Source organism: Prenolepis imparis, unplaced genomic scaffold (assembly GCF_030444845.1).
Source record: "Prenolepis imparis isolate NDT839.2.m4 unplaced genomic scaffold, iyPreImpa1.0 SCAF_6, whole genome shotgun sequence".
In the NCBI taxonomy this organism is placed as follows: Eukaryota; Metazoa; Arthropoda; class Insecta; order Hymenoptera; family Formicidae; genus Prenolepis; species Prenolepis imparis.
In genome coordinates, this window is record NW_028141164.1 from 6,862,979 (window position 1) to 6,890,628 (window position 27,650).

The 27,650-nt window shown below is 40.1% G+C and overlaps 1 protein-coding gene and 1 pseudogene across 3 annotated transcripts in view; both read left to right on the forward strand.

Moving 5' to 3' along the window:
- The window catches only part of LOC145936957 (synaptogenesis protein syg-1), a 396,806-nt gene that overhangs the window by 212,476 nt on the left and 156,680 nt on the right, over window positions 1–27,650 (forward strand). The gene's annotated exons all lie outside the window — the stretch shown is intronic.
- LOC145937061 (15-hydroxyprostaglandin dehydrogenase [NAD(+)] pseudogene) lies at window positions 17,817–18,701 on the forward strand (annotated as a pseudogene).

Below are 27,650 nucleotides of genomic sequence, written 5' to 3' on the forward strand. Positions count from 1 at the left end.
AATCGAAGAACTTCTCTCTATTGTGTAGAACGAGCGAACGTTAAGCGGTTCTACTTAAACGCTCTTCATTATTCACGTCGAATGGAAGGACGAATAACAAGCGAATTGGCGAAGGGGGCCTTTCGTCGAAAATTCAACGGTGTTCGTTACGGCCGCTACCGCATTATAAATCGCGCTTGACGATTGACGCTGAGCGAATACCATTAAAACGTACCCGGGGTACATAATCGCCGATCGCCGTCGTTAGACGAAGGCGAGGGTGTCGTTGTAAATCACTCGATCCTCTTTACGAGGACTGGAAGACGGGAGGAGGCGATAATTCTCGGGGTGGTCTTTTCTCTCCACGATGTCTAACCTTCCTCTTCGTGACCACTTTTCGGTCTCTTGTTCTCTCGCGCAAGTCTCTCTCTCTTCCTCTTTTCCTCTCCCTCTCTCTTTATACCCTCCTTCGATCTTCTGCTCACATACTCTCTTTCCGATAGTTTGGTTCTCTCGTGCCCCTTCTTGCTTTCGCAAGGTTTCCCCCGTTGCCGGTTCTCGTCCAGCACGTGCTAACACCGAGATGACCCGAGGTTCTAACTCGACGTAATTCGGTCTCCCGGGCTTTTCGCCGGACAATGGCTAATAATTGTCGGCAGTCGGCGTACAGGAAAACGTTGGGAAGGAGAGAGAGGTCGACTGGGGCAGAGAGGGTGGAGCGGGGAGGGCATTGCGAAAATGAAGTTTGCGAAACGGGGACGAATCTCGCGGGTATTGTTATCGCATCTCTAAAACGACGAGCGTGAATTAAAGAAGGAGGTGCCGGCAAGCAGGGAACGGAAAGGAAAGAGGAAGGGGGCCAACTATTGGCCCAGCTCCGATTTCGAGCTAACCTTCCAGATGTAAAGGGAGTGACGTCGAATGAAAACCGACGGTCTTCCCCTTTTCTTAATGCGACGGTGATCTAATTTTGAAATCGATGTCAGTCATTATCGGCATTGTGTATTCATCGCGAGTCTCTGTCGCGCGCGCTCTATATAATAAGATAAATGAACGAACGCCCTCCCTTTCGTGGAAATAATTAATATCTGCAGCGCGCGACTCTGTGTGTGCTTCATCGATTAAATTGCATTCTATACGGACGGCTTCGCCGGCGAAGATTCTATCGGCGTTGACTTCCGGTATCGCGCCGTCGTCTTCGCCGTCGTCTCAGATATCGCGATAATAAATCGGCCTCTCGAATGGAGCTCGTTAATCGTGGAATGTCGCCGGGTATCACCCCTCGAGTCGAGTCCAACGGAAGAGAGTCTTGGTCTCTTGGAACTTTATATATACGCGCGCGCGCGGCATCGCACGATTTGTCATAACTTCCGACCGTAAAGCCAAACGAACCGTGTCCCTTCGCAATTTCCGTATCAGCTCGTGCTTCTTTCGCGACAGCGAGACCTCACGTGACAGCGTTAAAACGGCTTTCTCGTACGTTACGTAAGACGTGGAAATAAAACACGGAACGGCGACGAACCGGGGAAGAGGAAGGAACTGGGCCGGATCGAAATGCACGTCGCGGAATCGATCGGCCGTTACGATCTGTCCAACGAATGAACGAACGAGCGGGTCGTGTTTCTTCGCGAGGGGGAGGAATCCACCCGAGAACCTGGACGAGAAGAACGTGGGAAGAACCAAACGATATGGTAGTATGAGATCGCGCGCGATTCGTCGCACGATCATCAGGCAAAAGATTTATGTCCCGACTGAATTGATTTTTCGTAATACTATTCATGCGGTACGTGCAATTTATTAAATTGAACGGATCACGGTTTTTGAAATATGGTGCCGCGTCTCGCTAAAGTGACTCGACAACGTTTCATTTGCGACGCGTGTCGTTTCGAAATTATCCCCGTGGTAGGTTTATTTAGAAGGTGTCTGCGCGCGCGCGTCGCAGTGACAGGTGACACACACGTGTCAGCTGATTAACCCGAATACCCTTCACTTATAGCGTCCGCGCTTTTTACGAGCGACATGCGTCACTTTGCGATGTGTATATGCGCGATCATGTTTTTCGCAACTTTTACGTAAGAAACCGTATCGCGATCCATTTAAAATTACTTGACGATACGGCGGATCAATAGCGGATATATTTCGTCATTATTTATATGTGTTTTCTTTTGTGCATGTATAACCATGGAACGAGAGGAAAAAAAGTATCGTACGCTAAGAGCATGTACTATGTTTTCGACAAAAAGTGCTGATTCGCCTCTGAAAAAGAAAAGCAACGCGTCATCTTCGCTGACGTCAATGTTCTTATTCTATCTACATAAGACGCACGTAGCTCGTACTTTGAAGCAAATGGACGAGAGTATAAGCGGTACTCGTTTATACCTACCTACATAACAAGAGAGAGAGAGAGAGAGATAAAAAAACAGGATGAAGGGTGCGCGTGGAAAAATTTGGAAAGAGTAGAGGAACGTTAGCGCGGATCATTTTTCACGGCGAGGCAGTCGAATGAAAGCGCGATTCCATCATCTTCTGGGCATGAAAAGCGTTTCGTGATCGTTTTAAAATAAGCTATTCTTCGGGGTTTACATATGGAACGCGTCTTCCTCCTCTCTCGCGCCCTCGATGTGCTTCTTGTCCTCCTCCTCCTTCTTTTCTCCTTTATTTCACAGTCGGGCGCGCTTCAATTTCGCAAAGTACAGGTGTACTCGCGCGTGTATCGAGCGTTGTAATACGCATGCACAAGTGCGTGGGTGATGCGTGTTAACTTTTACATTCACGTCGGCCGATTCGCGCGTACATAAATATGTCCGCGCGTCCTCGTAAAACACGAGCTTTATTTACGCTCGTCTCTCGAACGACGATTTTTTTTTGTCCGAAACGAGGACGGAAACGGTTCGTGTGTGTCGCATTAGAGAGGACTAGCTACGCGTGGCGCACAAATAAATCATCGAATTCTTTCCCGGTTTCAACGAAACGTTCAACGAAATAAATTCCGGCGTTCTCGTGCGCTCTCGCGATCCTAAAACTCTTACGACTTACGTAAGGACCAACGGGACATCGTTGGCTTTATAGCGCCGCGACGCGCCTCACGGGTCATACTTGCCGTCCGGATAACGACGATGTCGTCGTCGACGACGACGTCGTCGACGAGCGCACGAGAGAGCACTCGATCTTGTCCGTCTAGGTCATTGACATCCTGTTTTCCGTGCGACGGAATATTGAATTCTCTTCCGTGCGCTTTCTCCTTCTCTCTCTCTATTTTTCTGCGGAAAAATATAAATGTATATCATGAAAAATACACCGAGAGTCGAAATATCTAAATTTCCTGTACCATAAAATAGACCTCTAGGCGAATGCAAATTTTCCTATATAGCGATCGGCGAACAACGACGGAAGGAAGAGAGCATCGACTTTGTCTTTGCGGTTTTGAGTGCATCGCACACTCCATCGCGCGGTACACTATCCGCGCGAACTTGTCATGCATCGCAATAAAAGGGACGCGTATATATTCTTTTCTCTATAGCTGAGAGAGAGACGCTTTGGCTTTCTCCTGTACTTGGGCGGAATCGATCGCGGCGACGACCCGGTGGACGTCAACGAACCTGGGGGAGCTCGATGTGTATTTCGAGTTTTCTTTTCTCGCGCTTATATAACAATATATACGATTTTCCTCAGGTATCGACATTTCTGAATGCTCATAAGATTCCGATACGACGCGAAAATTCCAAGTTAATTAAAAATGATCATTTATATTTAATAAAATACGAGTAAAATTTTTTTCTATAATATACGTGTAATAATTGCTCATTTTTTAAATAATCGTCTATGAGGGGAGGAAGGGGGGCATGACTTTGTGCAAGAATTGAAACACGGTGACTAGCTGCATCGGCAGAAAACGACAGTAGGGGATGATAGCGTGAACGAGATATGCCGACGACGGTTGATGGGACTCTGTCCCTTGTTCACAATAGCCTATGTCCTGGGAGTAGTTGCACATAGAAGATTATAATGAGCTACCCCGCTTCTCAGCTTCGCCATCTGTCCCACTTTGGGCCCTCTCTTCCTCTCTCGCTCTTTCCTCTGCCTCTTCTTTTTCATCGTCTTTGTCCCCGTGCAGGATTCTTCTCTTCCCGTTACATTCTTCGATTTTTCATCCCGCGTCTTCTTCGATTACCGCCCGTGAGCATATTCGGTGTTTCTATGCTTTTTATCTCTCCTTTTCCTTCCCTATCCTCCCGAGAATCACTCCGCCAATGCCCCTTTGATCCTAGTTGATATAATGAAAGCGTGCCCGCCAGTAAGGCGGTCATCTACCCAAGATGTCAAAGTGAAATGTGACTCAGATTCGTCGTGATGCCACGACGCCGGCGTACGGTAGGATTGGCTATTTCTTTCGTGTCCTGCGAGCCCCTCGACGCTTTGCGGACGACATATTCGCCTTGCGAATATTGCAGGCCCTCTTCGAATGAAACTATCAGATATATATGCACGTGTCATTTGCGATCGTTTTCGTCATGGCTTCAATAAACGTTCTTTGCTTTTTCGTCATATCGATTTTTATATTTGACTTTGTAGATCTTGCGCTAAAATTTTTAAGCGATTGTATCGAAGAGTATCTCGCGTTTGACAGATGAAGACAAGCGATTGAATCACGTGTCACGTGCAAATTTGCTTCTTCGATAGCACGTAATGATATATCCTTATTCATACAGCGCTCAACTTTGAGGCGACCTGAAAGGACGCCTTGACATTTCTCCAGGCATCCTAGAATATGGGATCATCGTCGATTTCCCATCTCTGGGTTACGAGAACTCATAAAGATCGTGCCGTCTTTACGACGGTGGCCGTTTGCATCGTCTGATCTTCTTGCGCCACAATACTTACATAACAAATCGGAAGCGAAACGCGTGACTTTACGCTCGAGAAACTGAGTTCGCGTAACTTGCAAATGTACTCCGGTTACCGTGATCACGAGGGCACGTTCAAATTCCAAGAGAACACGCTGAACGTGCCGGTTTTTCGATATCGAAAGGTGTAGTGAGAAATATCGAGTTTATGGAATATATCCGCCGGAATATCGCGAAGAGCATTAGGATTATTTATCGTTGCTATTTTTAGTCCACTTTTACTTCTGGATTGTTTACAATTATCATTGTTTGAGAAATATCGTTAATATCGCACTTACGGATATTTTTATTAATGTTTCTCGTTTTCTCAAGCATTGATCAAAATTAATTGTAATTTAATTAATTTTTTTACTCTTTTAGAGACAAAATTAAAAAGAGCTTTAACTGAGTTGTGTATTCGCAATTAACGCGCACGTAGAGTTTATTCTGAAAATTAAAGAAATTTACAGCCGATATCATGTCACTTGACATGCATGTGTCACGGCTTCAAACATAAAATAAACTGAATCACCATATTTTTCATATATATGTCTTCTTTCCATTTTTTATGCTTTACTTTTTACATGCTCTCAATCAATCACTTTTCCAGTATATATTCAACCGTTAAATGTCAAGCTGTCAGTGCGTGGGATCTCATCACCAATTCGAATTTCCGCGCTTTTTTTAATACGATTGACAGCATCACGGGGAAACGGATACTTTTGCGGGATAAACTCGTGTCCAATAGATAAAATTACCCTTCTTGTATTTTTTTCATCTTTTTTATATATAAAACGATATTGTTTCCTATCTAGATGAAGATCAGGGGCAGATAGTCGCTCAAGTCGCTGCCACGATGAAAAATGCAGATTGCGTTCCACCGGGCAGGCAGGTATTCCGGTCCCGGCGTTACTTTATGTTTTTCTTTCGAGACTCTTCGTCCGGAGAGCAGCGTCCGAGCTCTCACTATTACCCGCGTATTACTCTCTTGCGAAAATTCCGCCGGTCGGGCAAGAGGGAAAACACTATCGACGGCTCCGCAATTTTCCGCGCCATAGAGCACGAGGCAAGCCGCCGCTGCTTTAAAGGGTAGGAGGAAGGGATGAGAGAACAAGGGCGAGAGAATAGGGGATGAAGAGAGAGAGAGAAAGAGAGCGCGGTATGCTTTCGCACCGCGATACCGTCACCCATAATACGGTCCAAGGATAGGGCGTCCGTTCTTGCTCTCGTTTTTCTTTCGTCCGTCCTTTCTTTTTGTCTCTTTGCCCACTCGGCCTGTTCGATCTCTCAGCTTCCGCCACGTCGTCTTTATCGGTGCGGCGACAACGGAGGTGAAGAGATAAAACCTGGCACGAACGAGATCTCTTGCCTTGTATGCCGTGAGCAGTCCAAGAAGGGAGAAACAGCGTCTCCAAAAAGAGATAAACTAGAAAGTCAGCGTACGTGATGAATCCGTGTCCGTGTTGAATCTCGAGTCGAAAAACTAGAACGCTGAATCGTTTCGTGGAAAGGATACTAATTCGACTCCTTTGATGGCGCGTATTAAATCCGTTTCGCTGTTAAAAGTTTCGCTGTAAATCGTTTTAAAGAGAAAGAATTGCGATGCCTTAACAATTTAATTGCAATAATAAATATATCTGCTAATTAGATCGCGACGTTCGCTACGATCGAGTGAAATTTTGCGAGACTCGTATATAAAGCGCGACAGAGAAGAAAAGCAAGATTGTGTTTAATCGATCGGCAAAACTCTCGGCGAGAGAGTCCATCATCTTCAGAAAACATAATGGAGCAAATGGATGCAATCGACGAAGAGGACGAAGCGGCAAAATGTGATGAATATCGCGACAAATGTTTCTGACGGTCGACGAAGTGCGACGAGACGGCAAATTCCTTCAACTCGCCGGCCGGCAAAAATCGCTCGACATAATGCGCGAATCACGGGACCGAATGCCACATCACTTGCGAGCGGTGACAATAACGCTTCGTTCGATATTTCTGGCTCGTAAATTTTGTTAAATGCCACCGAGGGTGACTGTGACACAAAGGCGCCAAAACCTCGTTGAACACTCCAAGGTTCTTACGATAGGTACCGGCTTATGTGTCCCGCACGTTGGAATTATTCTCTTGAGATTCTCACTCGCAATACACGTACATACACACACGTACATATATTCACCGATACGGACCCCCGTCGAGCTATTATCCGCATTGTCCGAGCATTTGGCTTGGCCAGGCAAAAATATTGTCGCCGTTAATTTCACGCGCGCGAGAGTCCGCCGTTTCGTTCTTTTCTCCGATTCTCGCTGAGCGTTTGATACAAATCAATGCTTCCTGTAATGGTATCCTCTCGAATGCGCGAATACATAAAAAAAAGAACTCTTTACTCTACTTATTGACAGTTATAATTGTGGAGTGTATTTCGTGATTATATTTTTAAAATATTATGCTTTATGTAATTTATTCTTTTATATTTTATATTTACGTTTTTAGTTTACATTTTTTTCAGCATGAATTCAATTTTTATTATCATCGTATTTTAATATCGTGGAAAATGATAATGTATAAAATTAATAATAATAGAAAATGGAGTCGAGAGAAAATATATATGGACACATCTCTTAAATTGTACTGTAAAAAATATTAAATTAAATATATCGTGATGGGTTGAAATTTTATGCTGATGAACACATAGCTGTTTACAATTACGATATAGCTTTAATAACGTTCGAAAGCCTTTAGAGTTTAGAGAGTCAGTAGGGCTTTAGAGTCTAATCTAAACGGTGTTGGTCGACAAAGAGAAACAACGCAGAAAGAGAAAGAGGGACTTACTCTCCTCTCTTAGTAGGCGTCAGAGAATGCGATTCGAATTTCGAGTGTGCCAATTGTACAGGCGTGTGACAGAGAAGGCGGACCGCGCCCGAATTAATCGCATTTACACCCGGAACCCCGCACGTGTTGACGATTGTCAAGAACGTCGCCTGGAGAGTCGTTTAAACCCAGCTGCGGTATATATCCGCAGCGCGAATTGCAAACGTTTTCACACGCGCCATCGGTGCGAACGAATAAATCGAACGAATTCATGCCGCGCCAGATTCGATACGTGCGAACGTATGACACGTGTACATGCACACACGTCGCATTAATTATATATATTAATTATATATATATATCCCGCGCGCGTAATTATATTATCGCGCCATTTATCCTGCAGAGACAATAATAATTTGACGTCAGGTCATCGCGCTAGAAAGAAGAAATATATTGCACGCTTGTACTTATTTCACTCGCTTGTCAACGAAACGCTCTGTTAACGTCACGGCGTGACGAGAGCTGTTAACGAGAATCCATTGGCGATAATTAATTTCTCTCGACTGTTGAGCGTCCCCTCCCGAAAGGGGTGAAGGGGAAAGAAAGATCGTCATCGCTCTCTACCGAGCGTCGTAAAAAAAAAGGAGAGCGCGGAATAAAGAGGCTGTTTGTTTGTACAAGAGGAACACCGGGTGGTAAAGTATCTACGGGTCCTCTCTTTCTCTCTCTCTCTCGTTCTTTTTTTTTTCTCTCTCTCCCTCTCTCGGCGGGGGTTTAAGAGGCGACCCGTAATGTCGGTGGTTAACGCCGACAGGGTGGCAAGAGCGATACTATTGTCCATGGTCCCACGGGGGTGACCAGACCGGACCGTCGTCGACAGTTGGCGAGCCGCTCTCTATGTCCGAAATTACGCCGTCCGTGTCGAGAGTCGTGTCCCCCTTTGGCGGACAACGTTCGGAACAACACACCCAATGTCTTTCGACGCGCTCGTAAAAAGATGACAAACCGTATGTCGCGTCTATATCGATTATCGAGAACCGACGCGCGTATCGCAACGTCGACGAAGGTACATTATATATCGTTGATATCGAATCGCGGAGACGATTGCCGCCGGAAATGACAGCGCGGACGATGCGCGCCTGTCGAGAGGTCATCAATTTTCTACGGCGGCAGATAACAAATAATAACCGCGAATATAAACGGGGTATACAATTGAAAACAATTATAAATATCGAAGGGAATTATTATGAAATGATAATCGCGGCGCGTGATATTTCTCTTCGTGATTTCCGTTTCGTTCTCGAAACAATTCGCGGAGCGACCGAATATACATACATATTGAAATAAATTTTCTACAATGGGGATATTTACATCTCTGAAAAATTTATGTAACAATTAACGCGAACACGTTATTCTGAATAGAGGATATAAATCCACACCTCACCAATTTCGTAAATGTTTTATTCTAAACATTCGCGTTCGCGAAAATTTACAATCGTCGAGTATCGCGCGGGCAAAATGCCAACCCAAGGCGCCGTGGATTATATCGGTATCAACGCCTACGACGACGACGACGACGACGACGACGACGCACAGACGACAGGGCGCGATAAACGCAAAGTGACATTGTTAAGAATCGATTCGCGCGCGCGTTTCTCATTGTGGTGGCGGCTGATCACAAGCGGGCACCGCCGCACACGAACAACTCGAAATCAAAAGCTCCTCTCTGTGAACGGGGCACGCCCGCCATGTCTGCGACGGTGTTAACAAGCTTCTGCAAAGCCGGGGGTTCATACAGCCTGCATACAGACAGGAGCGAATATATCGCGCGCAACGTGCGTAACGAGTTTGACGCTCCGCCCTCTCTTGCACCAAACTCAGCTCGTTAAACCGATAGCAGCCGGGAAAGTTAATTTGCGCATTACTAAGGAGGGAGGGGGTGGGCAGGGAGGGAGATATTACGGAATTAATGACGCTATTATCTAAGGATGCGGTGTTACCTGAATAACGCTATCCGTTTCGCGGCGTTTCCAATCGCTCAAAAGCATTCTCACCTTACATACTCTTGTTAAATGAAGAGATTCGACATAGTTATTTCGAGATAGACGAACGCTGGTTGAACGCTGGATCAGGGCACGAATTTGTAAGGTACAAAACATGTTTATACATCTGCAGCTAAGCTATTCACTTATCTATGTGCGTTTGATATTTGTATACAGCTTATAATTATGATTTAAATATAGGTAAAATGTTAACATTTTTTTATAACAGCAAAGGGGAAAGGTAAAAGATTATTTATAATTTTCTCATATTTGTGATACTGCTAAGTTGTGTGTGTGAGTCTATATAATAATTTTACATTCAAACCCGATCAACGCTTTTTTTGGTAAAAGTTTTACTAATTCATCTATGCTTTAAAAATAGGGGAAAAGTTAAACTAATTTTAATGAATTAGTTCAATGAATTTCAATGAATGAATTTGAACTAGATAATTTTAATGTGATATGATGAATCAGATGAATAAACTAGGTTTAAAAGAGATGGATACCTTTCCTTTAATTATTTATTTTCGAATAAATTATTATTAATTTTTGTAGAAAAATAATATCAATCAAATATCAACGGCACAGAATATGCAAGTGCCTGTAGAGAGTTTTAAACAAACAATTTAAAAGTATTATTCGAATTATTAACCACAATGAAATTGCATAAATGAGGCTTGCAGATATGGTTTAGCCTCACGTTTGTTGATTCTCCTTTGCTAATTAATAAAATAATAAACAATAATTGTCTTTTTAATAGAAATTTATTATTTTTATATAATATATAAAAATAACTGTTTATAATTTTAATATATATATTTTTAAAATTATTTTAAATCTAATTCTCAAAATATGGTCAATCCTTTTTTCCACAGATTTCCATTTTTTCATCTTATGCGGTCCAACTAAACCGCATACTAATAGAGACACCACTCTTGTGTTTTATATTTTCCAATACTTATATTGTTGAAAAATGTTTATATCAATATGTTATATGAATAAAGAGTATATTGGATTGATGTATTAAAGGTAGATATTTTGACTTTGATTTTCGATTTAAAAAACATGCTTATTTAAATTTTCTATAATTAAAAAAATCTATTCCAAAAGTATCCTTTATTTAAATATAAATTTCGAGCCAGGCTCGCGATTCGATTTAAGTCTCGCAAATATCATCAGCCCAAATTATTCAGTGACTTTATTCGCAATATTAAATCATCATTGTGTATATATATGTGTGTTACATTAAAATTAAATTTTTTTAAAACAAAAATCGAAGGATAATGTAATACGATATACATTCTTGATTTACTTATCTCTTCAATTAGCAGAACAGGGAGAAATCTTTCAGGAAGAACATAAATTCAATTATCTTATTAACCGTTCTTCAACTTGCCGCTGCGAATTATCGTTCATGGCATTAAAGTTACGACGAGCCAGCCAAGTCCGTTACGCCCGTGACATTTTCATCATTTCGTTAGATGTTAATAAACGTCGGCTTGTGGCCCTTTCCGGGATTGTGCGGGATTAAAATTGAAATGAGAAACAGCAATGGTTGCTTTAGCCGACCCCCAGAGTGTAGATGAGGCGAGCCGGAGCGATTCGGGCTGAATAATTAAAGCGTTAGTAACGCGACCGAGTTTGGCGAGCCAATTTTGCGAAGGTCCGCCTCTCACCGACCGTTACAATGGCTCCGAGACTCTTTGATGTGTCTCTCGGTCCTGGTTCACCCACTTCTTCCTCGTCCCTCCTTGCTTTCTTACGCTTTTGCTTTGTCAAGAACGCGATTGCCCTGAAACATAGCGAGAGCGACACGACGTTCTTTCGCCACCAAATCTCGCGTTCTTTCTTTATCCGTTTCTTTTGTCGCGACAGATGGTTCTCGATAGGTCGAATCGTCCTGCTAATTAGAGAACACGGACACGCTCAGCGGATCTTTTAATAAAAGGGACAAAGATCGTGTTTTTGATTTTCATCAATGAGGAATAACGAGGTAGCGTACGGAGAAAAAATCTAGATCTCTCTCTCCGATATATATATATATCTCATTGAAATCGTTGAACAAATGAAAACTAAAATGTGCCCTCTTTTTGCACCGTTTGAAATTGCAAACGCAATCTACCTGCGAATGTGAGATTGCATTTAAATCGTCACGTGTCTGTAATACTTTGGCTAAATTAGGCGTATAATCACGCTCGGATTTTGCGGTCGCAGGATCGTGTCTAAAATTTCTGGGGCGAAACACGCGCTAGTTGGCGTGCTCGAATATTTCGGAGAGAGTTATGTATGTATATGTGTATATGCACCCGTGTAGAATATATAAATTCCTCCATGTGAAAGTCGCGGTTCCGTTTATCACACAGGATTCAACGACAGGCGCGTCCCCTTCGTTTTTCACCGCGTTTTCCGCTCGGCCGTCGCCGCCAACGCTGTCGATGGCCTCCGACTAACTCGATTAACGAGAAAGATATGTCAGTAATAAAGTCGTAAACGTGAACGATCCATCTGTTTGCCTTGCGTCGCGTGTGTGCACATATATTTGCGTGTTTAGCTGGTAGCGCATTCGCGCGTATATATGGCCGGTCGCCTGTTCTCTCGCACAACCACCGGGATGTGCGACCTCTCGAGCGACCCGAGCAAGCAACTGCCAAAGCTGTTAGTACAGTAATATTCCTTCGGCAAAATTTGTTCGGATATCCGTTTACCTGCCGTCATGTTAACCGGCCTTAACCGCCGTCGTCGTTGTGTGTGCGACTCCGAAGTCGGGCCCTCGAGCGTTTTCCGAGAAGAGGGTAGGTATATTAATCGAAATCCAATAATTTCGTTAACGTCGGCACGACGTTATTATTTATTCGTACATCGACGAACAAACGCGAGCGCTCCGTTCAATCTTCGAATGTCAAACGTGTACAATTGTGTGTCGCGCAATTACGACTTTGGCGAGTCCAAGTGATTTCGTGTGTACCTGTGTCGAGTTATAATCGATCGATTGGAATATTCCGTTTCGATTGGGACAACTAATTTGTCATCGAAGATGTTACACCGTATATTCGAAACCGAGACTGCACGTGATTCTTTTCTTTTTCAATTATGATTTTTTGTCACCCTTCGATAATTTTTCACTCTTCGATTCTCGCGCTGATTTTTGTGAAGAGCGAATTAAATCTTTCCTCGCGCTAACACACATCTATAATAAATATGATGATATTCTCCTGTCGAGAGGCAATCTATCGTATAAAGAAGCTTATTTTACGATTGATCACGCGAGCGTATTGGAGTTATATTGCATATATATCGTGGGAGTCGACTATTAGAATTCTCGATATAATTCCAGTACGAAATCATCCTCGGAGATTATAGGATTATACGAGCGCGGCTGGATACGAACATCCTCTTCTATATATTGAACATGCGCAAATTAATATTAAAATTTCTCCGACAATAGAGCGATAACGTTTATAATACGGAAAATTATATACCAAAGTACAAAAGAGAGCGTATTATATGTAGCATTATACATGTAACGTTACACACACATATAGAAAACAGCATTAAACTTTTTAATTCATTAAATCTCTATGAAAAGAGCGTATATACTTTTTTTTAAAATAAAATTCTGTTAAAGAGCTGAAGAAAAATACTCTTTTTGTTCGCTCGATTTATCTGTTCCGTTAACATGCTCTGCTCTTCTGAAACATGTGTACTTTTAACGCGACTTGAGGATATTGATCGCCCGCAATGACGTGACTAGTAGTAGACATAAACAATTCGCGTTACAGAAGGTGGATGTCACGATAAACGATTCCTAACGATTCCTACGATCACGGGAAGGGGTGCGGACGAGGGGGCATCCCATGTGCTTAGAACGCAGCGGCACATTCGCGGAATTACCAACGAGAGCATGCTATTAGCAGCGAGGACGCCATTATGGTCGTCGTAGTGAATCGATTTCAATTCCCGATACCGCTACCTGGAAGCAGTTGGAAACCGATTCGAGTTCTCTGGTCGAATAGTACGGTCTCTAGCGGTTAACCGGGAAATCGATGGGAATAGCGATAACGGTCTCGAAGGAGTTGGATGCCACGTACGGCTCTCTCCACTCTTGCCGATCTCTTGCCGCGGGAGTTGGACGCATCGATTGCTTGTACGCTCGTTTTCTGTAAATACGGAAATAATGCGGCTACCGTGCTTTGCACGAACGAACCAACGCAATAGAATGCAACGGTCATCATTAAAATTGGAAGGATTCGATAAAAATGGGTGAATAAATATTTTACATACGACTTGTCTTCCTCACCTTGTAAAATGTTCCGTTTTAACAACGACCGAAGATGTCTTAATTCTTTTTTTTATCTATCGGAGGATATTTCGAGCGAAGAATCAGAACTTGTCGAACCAATAATTATCGACGGTCTCGTATTAAAGACGATGATTTATTTCACCGATCGGTTCTTTCGGCGAGAAAGTGTTCGTGCAAAATGAAAACCGTGGTCGCTTCGAAAAGTCTTCGAGTAATCACTGCCGCGACGACGACGACGACATCCGTTAACCGCGCGGATAGGAAAATATACCATCGCGGTAGCTGCGCGAAATTTCCTAGTCCCGACAAAATTGAAGTGTATTCAGATTCAGATGAGTCGCTCGGAACCGCGGCTCGTAGAGACTTGGTTCGACGAGAAACGGGCCGGCGTCGTCGGTATCGAAATGCCGAGAACATTACGAAGTGCAAAAAGAAGGGAAAGAAGGAGGGTGAAGGAGAGGAAGTTGCGATGGACCGAGAGCCGGGAAGAAAAAGGGGGAGGGATGGAGAATCGATGGTACGGAAAAGATGGACCGCAAAAATGGAAGGAGACGAAGCCTCGTGCTGCGTGTATACGTTCGCGTATGCACTTTCCTCCCCTATATATAGGAAATATACGAAGCGCGGCGCCCGACTGTGTATGTTTTATGCCGCTACTCTGTGTTTCTCCCTCCCTCTCTCTTTCTCTCTCTCTCGCCCTATTTCGCGCGCGTTTTCTACCCGGCCTCTCGCATGATTTATGACACCCGGAGCGCGCGAATACCGGCTGCTCCTCGCATAGGGGTAGGTACGGTACAACACACGCGGACACGATCGAGTGCGAGCCAAGAGTGCCGCGGTCGCGCTTATATAAGCTGAGATTTTCCACCGCGGCGGAACGCCAGCGCTACGAGAGGTCTTCCTTTATAGCGTATCTCGGGGACGATATCGGGGTTGCTCTCTCGCCGCAAAACAAATCAATTTTCCGTTCCTCCGGTCTCGGATCTCCCCCGGAGTTGACATAAGGGGACGGGACAAGTTCCTGGAATGAACAGTTCGGTCGCGAAAGCGGATGATATTTTTCAAATGGAAGAAAGAGATAGAGTGAGAGGCCGCATCTTCTCTTACTCGTACCCTATCTACCTATCTACCTGCTCGTATTTTCCGCGACACCGACTTCGACGAGGGAGACGACCGAGTTTTTCGTCACCTGACTTCCCTTCCCCGATCCTCGACGGTTCTTCTGTGTCGGCGGTTTATTCGCAAAAGGTGGTCTGTGCGTCTGTAAAATGTCCGTTTAGCGGGACATTTTAAGTGCCCGCAGTGGACTTAGCGGCGCGCATAATTCCCGCGCGGATAAAGTCGGATTTGTCGGCCTCGCCGCGCGTGACACAATGCGCGCCAACGTTTCCCTTTTTTCTCCTTTTCTTTTATATCGTTTTTTATTTGCGACAAATATACATTCGCGGAGAGAGTTTATGTGATAAGTCTCGAGCACGCTACACGGTTTCTCATGTCTGTCCCGTACAAATGAGGCTTATTCTTTAAAATTCTTCAATTTGCGCAATATGTCATCAACATTCTATTCGTTTTATTTATTCACCAGCGTCGAGACATTTATATATGTGTTTGAGTAAATTTTTAAAATAATTACTCTTTAATGAAAGCTCGTATAACAGAGAGGTTGATGACTGTCTGGACTGGTGGACAATAATTATACACCATTTCCCAGTATCGGTGAGTTAATAATTTGTAACTTGAGCACATTTGTTCATTGCGAGAGAATTATTCGCGATCTATAATTTCAGTTATAGGATACCCCAAATCGTATCCGTTCCCCGAATCATATTGTTTCCCGAATTGTTCGTGTGCACTCTCATAGCGAAAACATAGCATTATGGCAACTGAGCAAAACGATAATCTCGCAGTTTGATAGCAATAGATGCGTATTGTTAGTATTTTCGACCGTTCGACAGTATCTATTATTTAAAGCATCACAGAATTAATAGATATTTCGATGAATTTATAAACTAAATTGCCTCTTAATAACATGCTGAGGAAATAAACTCATTCAATTAACGAGAAAGTAGCAATCGCGACACAACTTGTAATTAATATATGTATATAGAAATAACAATATTTCCGCACGGTGAGGACAATTAATACAACAATATTGCCTTACAATCACAAGTTATATAACAAATATATTAGCGAGATAAATTCAGTTTTTTTATTTTAAAAAAATCTTTAAATTTATTATATTTTTAATTAATTAATGAATTATTTTATCAATATATTTTTCAAGGAAGTTAATTAAAAGTTAATGGAATAAAAAAAATCGCGTTAATATCTTCGTTCGTGTGGGCTCCACTTTCACATTGCTTATCGATAAATCTGGCTCAGAGAAATCGAAAGGTGTCGAAAGACCGAAATCGAATCGGATCGCGTGCTAAATCAGACACACACTGTCTTATTCAACCTCTCGCGGGGCGCAAATAATCCCATCAAGTGGCCGCATTTCCAGCTTGATAAACCTTCAACATGGGCGGCGGTCTCTGCGATATCACCTTCGACGTCGAAAGGAATATCCGTCATAATCGGTAAACGCCCGCCTGCGTGTGCGACCGATAAATTAAAACGAAACCCGACATATCCGGGACGTCCAGATTATTATAGATCGGACTAGAATGACGGGAGAAAAAAATCTCCCTCTCTCTTTTTGTCTCTCTGTTAACTATAGTACTCTCCTCGTTGTCTATAATCTTGCAAGCGTACGTGTCAAGCATTGCGTGCATCAGACTGCTCGATATGCAGTTCTCTAATGTGTCAGATGGTATTTGAGTGCGCGAGGTAAAGTCACGTTGCACAGGTCGAGTGCTATAATACGTGGATGCGCGAATTAAGATCAAGAGGTGAAACTATTATTATTAATATATATTATATATAAGATAAAAGTTGATTCTTAAGCTATAACAAAGAGACTTGAGAGAGAATATGTCATTTAGATACACTTGACAATTTTTTAGAAAAGTTATCTTTGGTTGTTTTCATATTGAGGATACTTGAGAATAATTGTATGTAATTCGATCGAGATAAATATAACATATAATTGAGCTTGGAATAATTTTCACATATCTCATTTAATATACTTTTATCGACATAATTCTGTTTAAATTAATTTCGTAGATTCTCGGCGACCGACATTCACGTACTCGCGTATTATTGAAAAGCGGCGGGCATGAGAAGGAAAAGAAAGAGAAGCGAAAGAAAGGTATCCATAGATAGATCCTTCTTTATGGGAAAATGGATCTTGAGGAAGAACCGATAAATCTTCCTGTCGGTCAGAACGACGGCCGGGATCGTTTATCTGGATTTAATCGGGCCGAACACCTGGCATGCTCGAATCCACGATATTTTAATTTTGTCTTTCAGGTTTTACTGTCTTTGAGATGCTTGATTTATGAACGATCGGAGACGCGCGTATCCATGATTAGGGAACCGATTAGTATTTTCTGATAATATGATAATTAGATAAAATCGAAGAGGGAAACATGTATACTTGGTTTAAAGTAAATACTGATAACTGTACTTATTTGTATAATACTACCTTATTAGAAATAATTTAAAATTTAAAATTAAAATTTTAAAATTTAAAATTTAAAATTTTGCATATTATTAATAAAATTTTAATAAATATATAATAATGAGGAAAAACTATAAAAACAATGATAATTAATGAATATATTCATCGATGAATCAGCGTAAATAAAAATGCTATAAGAAGCATATATATTTCTACGCTGAACTCGTTATCTAACACTACTTACTAGACTTACAGTCTGTGCAATACGCATTACAACTCATTAAAGGCAAGATGGATAACATACAAAATAAAATTGCAATGATCACCGGAGGAGCTGCCGGATTAGGCTACAAATACGCAGAAATATTGCTTCATAATGGTGCGAAAAATGTTGCGATAATCGATTTGCCGACGTCGAACGGTAAAAATGCAGCGATCACGTTGGAGAATAAATTTGGAAAGGGTCGTGCTATCTTCATCGCGTGTGACGTGACAATACCCGAAGATCTAAAAACGGCATTTAAGAAAGTCGTCGATGCATTCGAGATTCTTGATATCCTCATCAACAATGCTGGTATATTGAATGATAAGGAATGGGAACAGACGATCGATGTCAATGTCAAGGCGCTAATTCGTAGCTCGTATTTGGCCCTAGACTACATGGGAAAATACAAAGGCGGCAAGGGAGGCGTGATCGTCAACATCTCATCTATAATTGCATTAAATCCGTACCCCCTACTGCCGGTATATACAGCTTCAAAATACGCTATTCTTGGATTCAGTCAATCTCTGGCGGATCTACATGACACTACCGGAGTGCGAGTTCTTATACTGTGTCCAAGTGTTACGAATACGCATATATTAGACAACGTCAATAATAAATTTGTCCATTTCATGGATGCGAAAAGCGCCAGTAAATTTGGCAATTTGGAACCTGACACGTTCCAAACAACCGACAACGTGGCTCTCGCCATGCTAGCTCTCATCCAAAAAGGTGAAAACGGAACGGTTTGGATCAGCGAGAATAATCAACCACCATACGCCGTGGACTTTCCCCATTATTCGAAGCGATCTTTACCCGTATAAAGTTAATATCTGATAACTTGTCTTACTTTGATCAATTTAACCGATAATTATCAATAAATATAAACATTGTATTAATTATATAATATGTATGTAAAATTATATATATATGAAATGTAAATCGTATTCTCAATATAATATTAAAACCTTCATTTCCAAGTTTTAAGATATATTTGAAATTCATACGTAATCTTGTACAATATTATTGGTCAAAGTTTTCATATAGTTTGCATTACTCATAACGCGTCTAACGATAAGCGCTAAATTAACAGTGCTATTTTTGTTTTGTAATATATGTATATGTATTTATTATAATATATGTATATATATTTTTTAATTGTGTGTTTATTTCATAATATCTTTTTCTGCCGCTGATAACAATTTTTAAAAATGTTTCTTAAAGCAAGTGCTTATCATCAGTGTCGTTAATTTTTTTTAGATATCGAGTTTTACAACATGTATATGTATATATGTTATTTTATTTTTTAATTTTCTTTTCTCGTTTTCGGGGGGAACTATATTATGTAAGATTATTTAATTTTTACTCCGTATAGAATCTAAAGTAGCTCGGATTGTCCACGTTAAAAAACACCATGAATACGCAGAACCAGGGTTTGCATACGAAGCGAAATTTCCATTTTTCTCACTTGCCGTACCAAAGTTTTCTTCTTCGCGCGTTATTCGTTGAATTTCAATAAATGAATTTAATGGTCGTAAAATCCCATTTTCACGCCAATTATTTATTATTGCTTATTTATCGCACCGTTGACGCGTGTTATTCACGCAGTATAATTGGTCCCATCATTAATCGTTATTGTTACGCTTCGCGGTGAGAAAACGCGAAATATCAAAAAATGAATATTCCGTTAATTCTCCGATCGCGCGGAACGACTAAAGATATTCCAATAAACCATCAGTCGTGGATTAAACCTCATTCACTATGTATCTTTAATCTGTCGGATTCCGATAATTCTCTCGTCATGTCGATTTCGAGTGCCACGAACGACGGATTTTGCTGCAGAAATTTTTCGTCATCGCTGATGTCGAGGAAGCAATTCGCGTTCATTTGGCGAAATCGATCGGTGCTGCTTTTATGACACAGTCACTTCGCGGAGATAGATCTTATGAATATCAAAGAGGGATACACGAGTTTTTTTCCGCGCTGGAAAAAACGATTGGATCGTCGCAAACTCGACGTGCGAAGTGACATAAGAATCATTTGTCTGGATTAAGTTTCAAAGTCCTAACTTCTTCCTATACCATCTTCACACCCTGCCATTACACGTATTACTTTTGATAGTTGCATATATATATTTTTTTCGCGAAGTAAAAACGGACAATTCGCATAACATCTGGTTTTTCACTGAGAATACGTGTAACATAATTTGTATAAAATTTGTGTATCCTTTTTTAAAAAAAGATATGTAAAATCGATACTCGCATATATCAAAGTTTATTGTTGTCGCTTTTCCGCGATGCTCATTGGCTGTCAAGATTCGAGTTGTGTGTTATATTCGTAGCATCGAGAGGCTATCAGCGCAAGAGTTAACAGTTTGACAGTTTGTTCAAAATAAAATTAAATAAAATAATGATATTAGTTTTAAATAAAATATTATAATACTAAACTCGATTAATATTTTTGACAGATATCAGCTGATTTCTGTAAAAAAATATTAATCGCGGATAAAATATTATAACATATCATTTAAAACATATTATTTTATTTTATTTTATTTTATTTTAAACAAACTGTTAAACTACTAATCCTCGCGATGACAGGCTCTCGATGCTACGAATATAACGCGCAATGCAAATCGAAACAGTTAATCAGCATTGGAAAAGCAACATACTTGCAAGAATCGACTTAACGTGCCTTTTTTTAGAAAGGGATGTTATAATATTTTAAATTCGATTAATATTTTTGACAATTATCAGAGCTGATTTTTGTCAAAAAATATTAATCGCAGATAAGATATTATAACATATTATTTAAAACATACGTTATTATTTTAATATTTTAAACATATTATATATATATCCCTATTACCGCTATAGAAATATTATAAAATAAACAATTTCTCACTCACCGATACGTGCAATAGCGGAGTTGTAGTACATAGCACATTGATCTGAAAACAAAAGATTCAAATTATGTATATACATACATATGTGTGTGTCGAATAGTGTGTCGAATATCTCATAACATAAACAATGCAGTTTAGAAAAAATGTTTTATTTTGCATACCTCATAGTTGCACCGATGTCGCCCGATGCCTCCCCGGGCCTCCTCCTCCTCTCTTGGTCCATGGTAGCACTCACGACACTCGCGAAAATACGAATAATTACGATCGCCCGATACTTTACACGGCACTCCCGACACGCGAAACTTTACACGGCACTCCCGACACGACGCGTGAATCGCAATGCTATCTGTAACAAATGAAATACATACATATATTAGAATAATCTTATTATTTCGCATTATAACATACACAATATAAATATGTAAGCTAGAATTAACGATAGAGATATATCCACGGATCGCAACACATTCGCGCGCGCGAAAACAGATTAAGTTGGGTTATGTAGGTAAGAGATTTTGCATCGAATTTTTCGCGAAATATGCGCTTCGAACAATTACGACTATGTATTAACGTTGAAATTATGATATATGATTGATAAATATTACAATACAAAGGTTAGAAATCGTTTCTAACGATTATGCTTACTAATTAATCACAGCGGGACGCAGCTCCAACTGCCTGATACTCGCGGCGTTTCGGTAATGGCCGCGGCCGCGGCTACAAACATCGGCAACTTCACTCTAATAACGCGCGCACGACCGCGCGATACAATATACATGACTTAATATTAATAATTAATTAAAACTCGAAAGAGATTCGTTCGAAAAGATATAGCTTTAGAAAGAAAAAATATTAATCGAGAATAAGGTATTATAACATATTATTTACAATATATTACTATTTCATAACTTTTACTATATTATTATTTTAAAATTTAATTAGCAAATTATAACATACACAATATAAATATAAATATGTAAGCTATATTTAATTAGCAAATTTTCGCTTTATTAATATTTTTTGACAGAAATTAGCTGATTAAAGTACTAATTTGCTAATTAATTTTTAAAATAATAATACGTTATAAAAATTAAAATAATTAATATAATATATTTTAAATAATATGTTATAATACTTTAAACTCGATTGATATTTTTGACAGTTATCAGCTGATTTCTGTCAAAAAATATTAATCGAGTTTAAATAAACTTTATATTATTTTTTAAATATATTTTTTAAATATCATTTTTTTAATACAAAACCGAAGAATGGCGCGCGCGTAACGCGCGCTTGGGTTGTTCTAGTATAAAAAAGTTTAACAGACTTTCACGATGACAGGATTTTATGATGCCAATATGCTGACTTATATAAATGAGATACACTCACTTTTAGCTACAATTTGTTGGAGTGTTGCAATCTTTCGCAATGTGGAAAAAGTTTATTTATTAAAAGTCCTTATTAGCTCGTACTCAGCCTTGGACACGTGCATAATTATCTACTGGATATTGTTTTTAACGGTATTTCTTTACAACGTGCGATAGAACGACACGTGCAAGGTAGCAGAGATATGCAACTTTTATCATTCCATATCACGAAGTTTACTAACAATTACCTTGAAGCCGATAACGTAATCCCATAATGGACGCGAAATCTTTCCTCCTTCCTCACCCTTCTGTTCCCAGACGGGGGCAAAATTGCGAGTACGGTAAAAATGCAAATCGCCAACGCCGAGCTTCTGAACCCAGTCGCAACAGGTACACAGGTACCGCGATTTATAATCATATTATGCGTTCGTACACGCGATCTCGAAAATGTTTGTAATTTCGCAAACGGGTTTCTGTTCCTCGAAAATTGTTCAACCCTCCCGCCATATGTATTTTCGCTCGCGTCATCCTACATTGAAATTTTAAATTTACAAAGTAAAATTACAACAGCGGTTCTCAAAAAGTGTGAGATTAAGAGCGCTAGATATGCTGCGAAAAAATTTTGAATATTAGATTAGTTTCGGTAGAAAAAATTTTGTAAACAACTTTATTTAACGTGAATGATATTCGTTCCATTGTGCAAAATATAGGATGAATACAGCAAAGTTGTTGTGTTAAGTATAAAAGCTCGAGGTTCACTGTGTATTATAGATGGGCACGAGTAACTGGAACAGCTTTGTAAGTAATTACGTGAATTTGCGGGCATATAACGACGTAGTTTGAGAGCAGAGTCACGAATACGAGTCAATCATCGGCGAGGCACTCCTGGCAATCCTCGTTTAATCAAGTCTTTTCGAGAATCACGAATCCGAAATCATTGGAATGAAATGAGTTTGAGTTCGAATCTCGCCGAATTTCTCTTTCTAGGAAATAATCGACGCAGGGATCCAGAATGCTGCGACATCTCACTTATTTACATACGTCTGACATTTCTCGCCTAACTTCCTATTTCTCTGAATCGTATCCCTTTCCTTTCGTTTTCCTCCGTTTGTGCATACGAAGTGGCATTTTCCCCTGGAACGAAAATATTTACATAACCAGGCAATTTTATCATTTGCATTTCTCGATTCGTGATCAGGTTAACACATCTCTTTAATCATGTAATAATTAATTGAATCGTCGTTGCTGTTAATAAAGGTAGACTTGATAGAGTAATGTTAAACGAGAATTTCTGCTCGAAGAAACGTCCGGTCGAAGACGGAGCTATATTCTTCTAATTTACATACGTCTAATATTCCTCTTGTCTAACTTGCTACCTCTAACCAATTCCAGCTGACTCGTTCCCTTTCTCCTCGTTCACCAGTTTCTGTAAGCATGCACGTGTGTGTACTTTGAATATAAGTGCGTGAAAGAGAGCGTGGGAGACAGACGAGAAGAGAGAGAGAGAGAGAGAGAGAGAGAGAGAGGGTGTGTTGGCGTGTGTATTTGCATACATGTGCCAGTCTACGGTTGCATCCCCCATGGAATTGCATCCAAGAACACACACATACATACACATGCACACGACATCGTACGTACGTACGTAAATATCCGCAAGCGCTTCGCCTCCCAAGGCGAGGCTATGCTAATTCATATGAATATGCATCGATGACTCGAGACCGCCGCGGCGAAAATAATTCCGCGGATTTATCGACTCGGAATCTCGAAGCCGTGAGTAACGCGAGAAGCCGAGGGTAACGCGTGTATAGGCCACACAATGTAGGCTAACGCGGGTTCTAGAGGGAACACGCGTTTCAGTCGATACATAGATTTTTGTACCTTGCTCGGCGCGATTCGCGCAAGAGTACCTCGTGCATTTCTCGCAGGTAGACATTTCCCCCTCGATGATCTCTCGCGGTTGTTCAATTTTCAACCTCCTTATTTGCGTTCCGCATATTTTTGCGCGACACACATTCTTGCACGTGTTTATAATAAAGTCTATTTATTCATATTTTTATAATACTGTATTTTATGGCTTATTTACTGTTGCAGTCGATCTCTCTTATTTCTTTCTCTATATATATGCAGTAATATGCATATATGTATATAAAATAACGAATAAAAGATTAATTAAATTATTAAAACCTCAAAAATTTTTTGAACCAAATTTAATTAATGTTTGGAATTAAAGCAAAGAGTTAAATGTATCCAGATGAGCTATCGATGCTCCTCGTCGATCACGAAAGGACGTAAAATCATGGTTGCGCGATCGTTTCCCGAAGAAATACCAGTTCAAGTCTTGTTTTACAGTAAACTTGATAAACGATAGCGCGCGCATAGTTTATGTTATAGTGTTTCTTACGAAATTTCTGTCGCCGGTGAAACACGATCCTAGAGTTAGATTGCTGTTACTAGCATCGATCGGTTTTATCAGCACTTTAATGTATTAGGTAGAAGAATTCCGAAACGCGTTAAATTTGCTACAATTTCTTCAGCTTAATCCAATCAGTTATTCATCACCATATATAATTTATGAAAAGCCAAGTGCCATAATATTTCGTGCTAAATATGGAAAATATGGAAATATGGAAAATTTGAAATCCCTTCTGAAATCTTCGTGTCACCAAAAAACGTCGATGTTTTTCTAAAAATGTTTTTCAAAAGAATAAATTTTGACGGAAGAAAAACCAGTCGTTCGCTACTACGTTGATTTAAAGTAATAATTTGCTCAACCTATTAATCGAGTTAATATTACTTCAAGATGTAATCGTTGTAACACAAAAGGCTTTTGGAGAACTGCTAAGGAGGTCAACCATAATGTCGTCGTAAAAATGGAAAATTCCACGGCTTTGTCAAGAATGGTACGAGATCGCGGAGCAAAGAAATCTTTCACGACGGTGTTTACATTCGCGTTCAATCAATTTGCGATTAATTCGCGCGAGGCGCGAATTAACACACGAGGAAACTGTGCCGAGAAGCGTGTGCGAATCCGATTGATCTGATTATCGCGAAATGTCCGAAACAAGCGGCGAGCGAAAGTGCGAATCGGTCAAGCGCTCGATGACAGATTAGTTGCTGCGCGAGATGAAATGACGGCGAAGCGGAAAGGGGTGAGGAAAGGGGTGAATTCTGTTGTGAACGGAACGGCAAATCCTTGCTCGTGTGACGGTCGATCTCGTGTCGTTCAAGCTCGCTCGATTTTATCGTCGGCTCGGTCGACGATGCGTCTCTGCATGTATGTAGCGAACACACACGCGCATACATGCAGGCATACACGCGAAATCACACATCCGTTGTAATCATCAAAGTTGGGATCGAGTCGGGCGTGAGCGACGAGACGGGGTCGCGTCGTCATGTGAGACAAGGTTTATCCAAAGTGCGTCTACCGATGAAATTACCCCGGAAATTGACGTTCTCTACGATTAACTGCTTTGATTCTGGACGCGTGAAAGCGCGTCGTGTCCTCGTGTCACTTTGATATATCCGTGATAAATAGGATCCGGATTTCAAAGATAAGCGTCATAATCGCTCGTTTTTGAGATTTGACGAAAATCTCTATACAGTACAGTCTAATGATAAACAGTTTGATTTTCCTCGTGAAAAACGCGCAATATTAAATTGATGAAGTTAATCCCGCGCGCCAATTTCTACTTCGACTATATAAGAGTATAACGAGCACGTCAACTAGATTCATCGGGTTCAATGGAAACCGTCGTATTCGGTTACCTCGCAATCGTTTGCGATTTTTCTCAACGCGACACGAATTTGCAACCAATAAATCAGCGGATATCAAATTCTATACGAGCGTTAATTTTCGCTCGCTAAAAACGAGCGAATAAGTGTATCTGTGCTTTTATCACGTTGAGATTCGTGATAACGAAGAGAGACACGCGTGTATATATGTATTTGCAGTACTTTATCTATCTATCTATTACATTTATACACTTGAATATTTTTTTTACGCGCGACTATGTATAAGATCGCGTGCGAGGGTGTAAGGGATAGTTTACGATCGCTGATGATCGTCCGCGAAACACGGTGGCTATTCTATGAGCGATCCTTTACGAGGGCTTAAAAAGTTTTTCCGCACAACGCGCGCACTTTGCGAATAAATACTGATAACTTCTGCGGGTCGGATGGGGGCGCAGTCCGGGAATATTGCTCTTTCGAAGATCTTTTCGTCCGTTATAATCCGTTGGAAGTTCTTAATATCGAACGCGTGAGTCGCCTTAACCATTGCAATCTCTATGCCGGGAGATGTCGGAAATATTTATCGCGCGTCCGATCGTGGCTGCGAAGACTTGAATTTTTCTAATGTATGTACATTTTGTAATGTACTTATATTTATAGGATATAAGTATTTTATACTTAAATAAATAGACTTAAAAGAACATATATAAAATAATTTTTTAGCCATATACTGTTCTTTGATATATAAATATAATTTCTTTGATTTTTTAAAAAATTATTATAGATCTTGCCATTTAATTTCAAGATATATATTTCTGTGATTTTTTTATATAAAATAAAAAATTTTCAAATTTTTAAAGATTTTTTAAAATACACTTTTATTATTTGTTTTTTTGATAAAGTTCGTCGCGAGCTCAGCTCATTTCACGTTAAATTATTAATAATGCTGGGATAAATAGCGTCATAATATTATTTCAGATATACGCTAATAATAATCTATTAATTTTAAATATAACGCGATTATTATTAAATTGTATGACCTACTTTTTATTAATCTGCAAATTAAACTGTCTTACCTATACGTCTTTATCTCCTTTCTTTCCAAACTTTTTTCTTTAATACAAAAATAAAACTAGAATAACCTGTCTTGTATCACATGCAGCACTGGCGGATCCTGGGGGGCGGGGGGGAGGGGGTTAAAACTCCCCCTTGCAAATTAAAAGAAACAGTTTTGCTGAATTTGTTTAAAAAATGTAAATAAAGAAAAACAAACATTAAAGAGCTATCGACGTCAGGATCCGCTAGTGTATATATATAAGTATAAGATACACTGTAAATTATACTCATTACGCATTCAAGGAATTAAGTATAGATTAAGTCAGACATAGGACGAAATGATGAGATAATTTTGTTGTACGAAAATAATTAGGCGAAATTCTTTGTATCTATATACTATATAATATATATTATATAGATACAAAGAATTTCGCCTAATTATTTTCGTACAACAAAATTATCTCATCATTTCGTCCTATGTCTGACTTAATCTATACTTAATTCCTTGAATGCGTAATGAGTATAATTTACAGTGTATCTTATACATACATATTGTATATATTATATAGATATAAAGAATTTTGCCTAATTATTTTCGTGCAACGAAATTATCTCATCATTTCGTCGTATGTCTGACTTAATCTACACTTAACTCCTTGAATGCGTAATGAGTATAATTTACAGTGTATCTTATACATACATATTGTATATATTATATATATATATATATATATATATATATATATAAAGAATTTCGCCT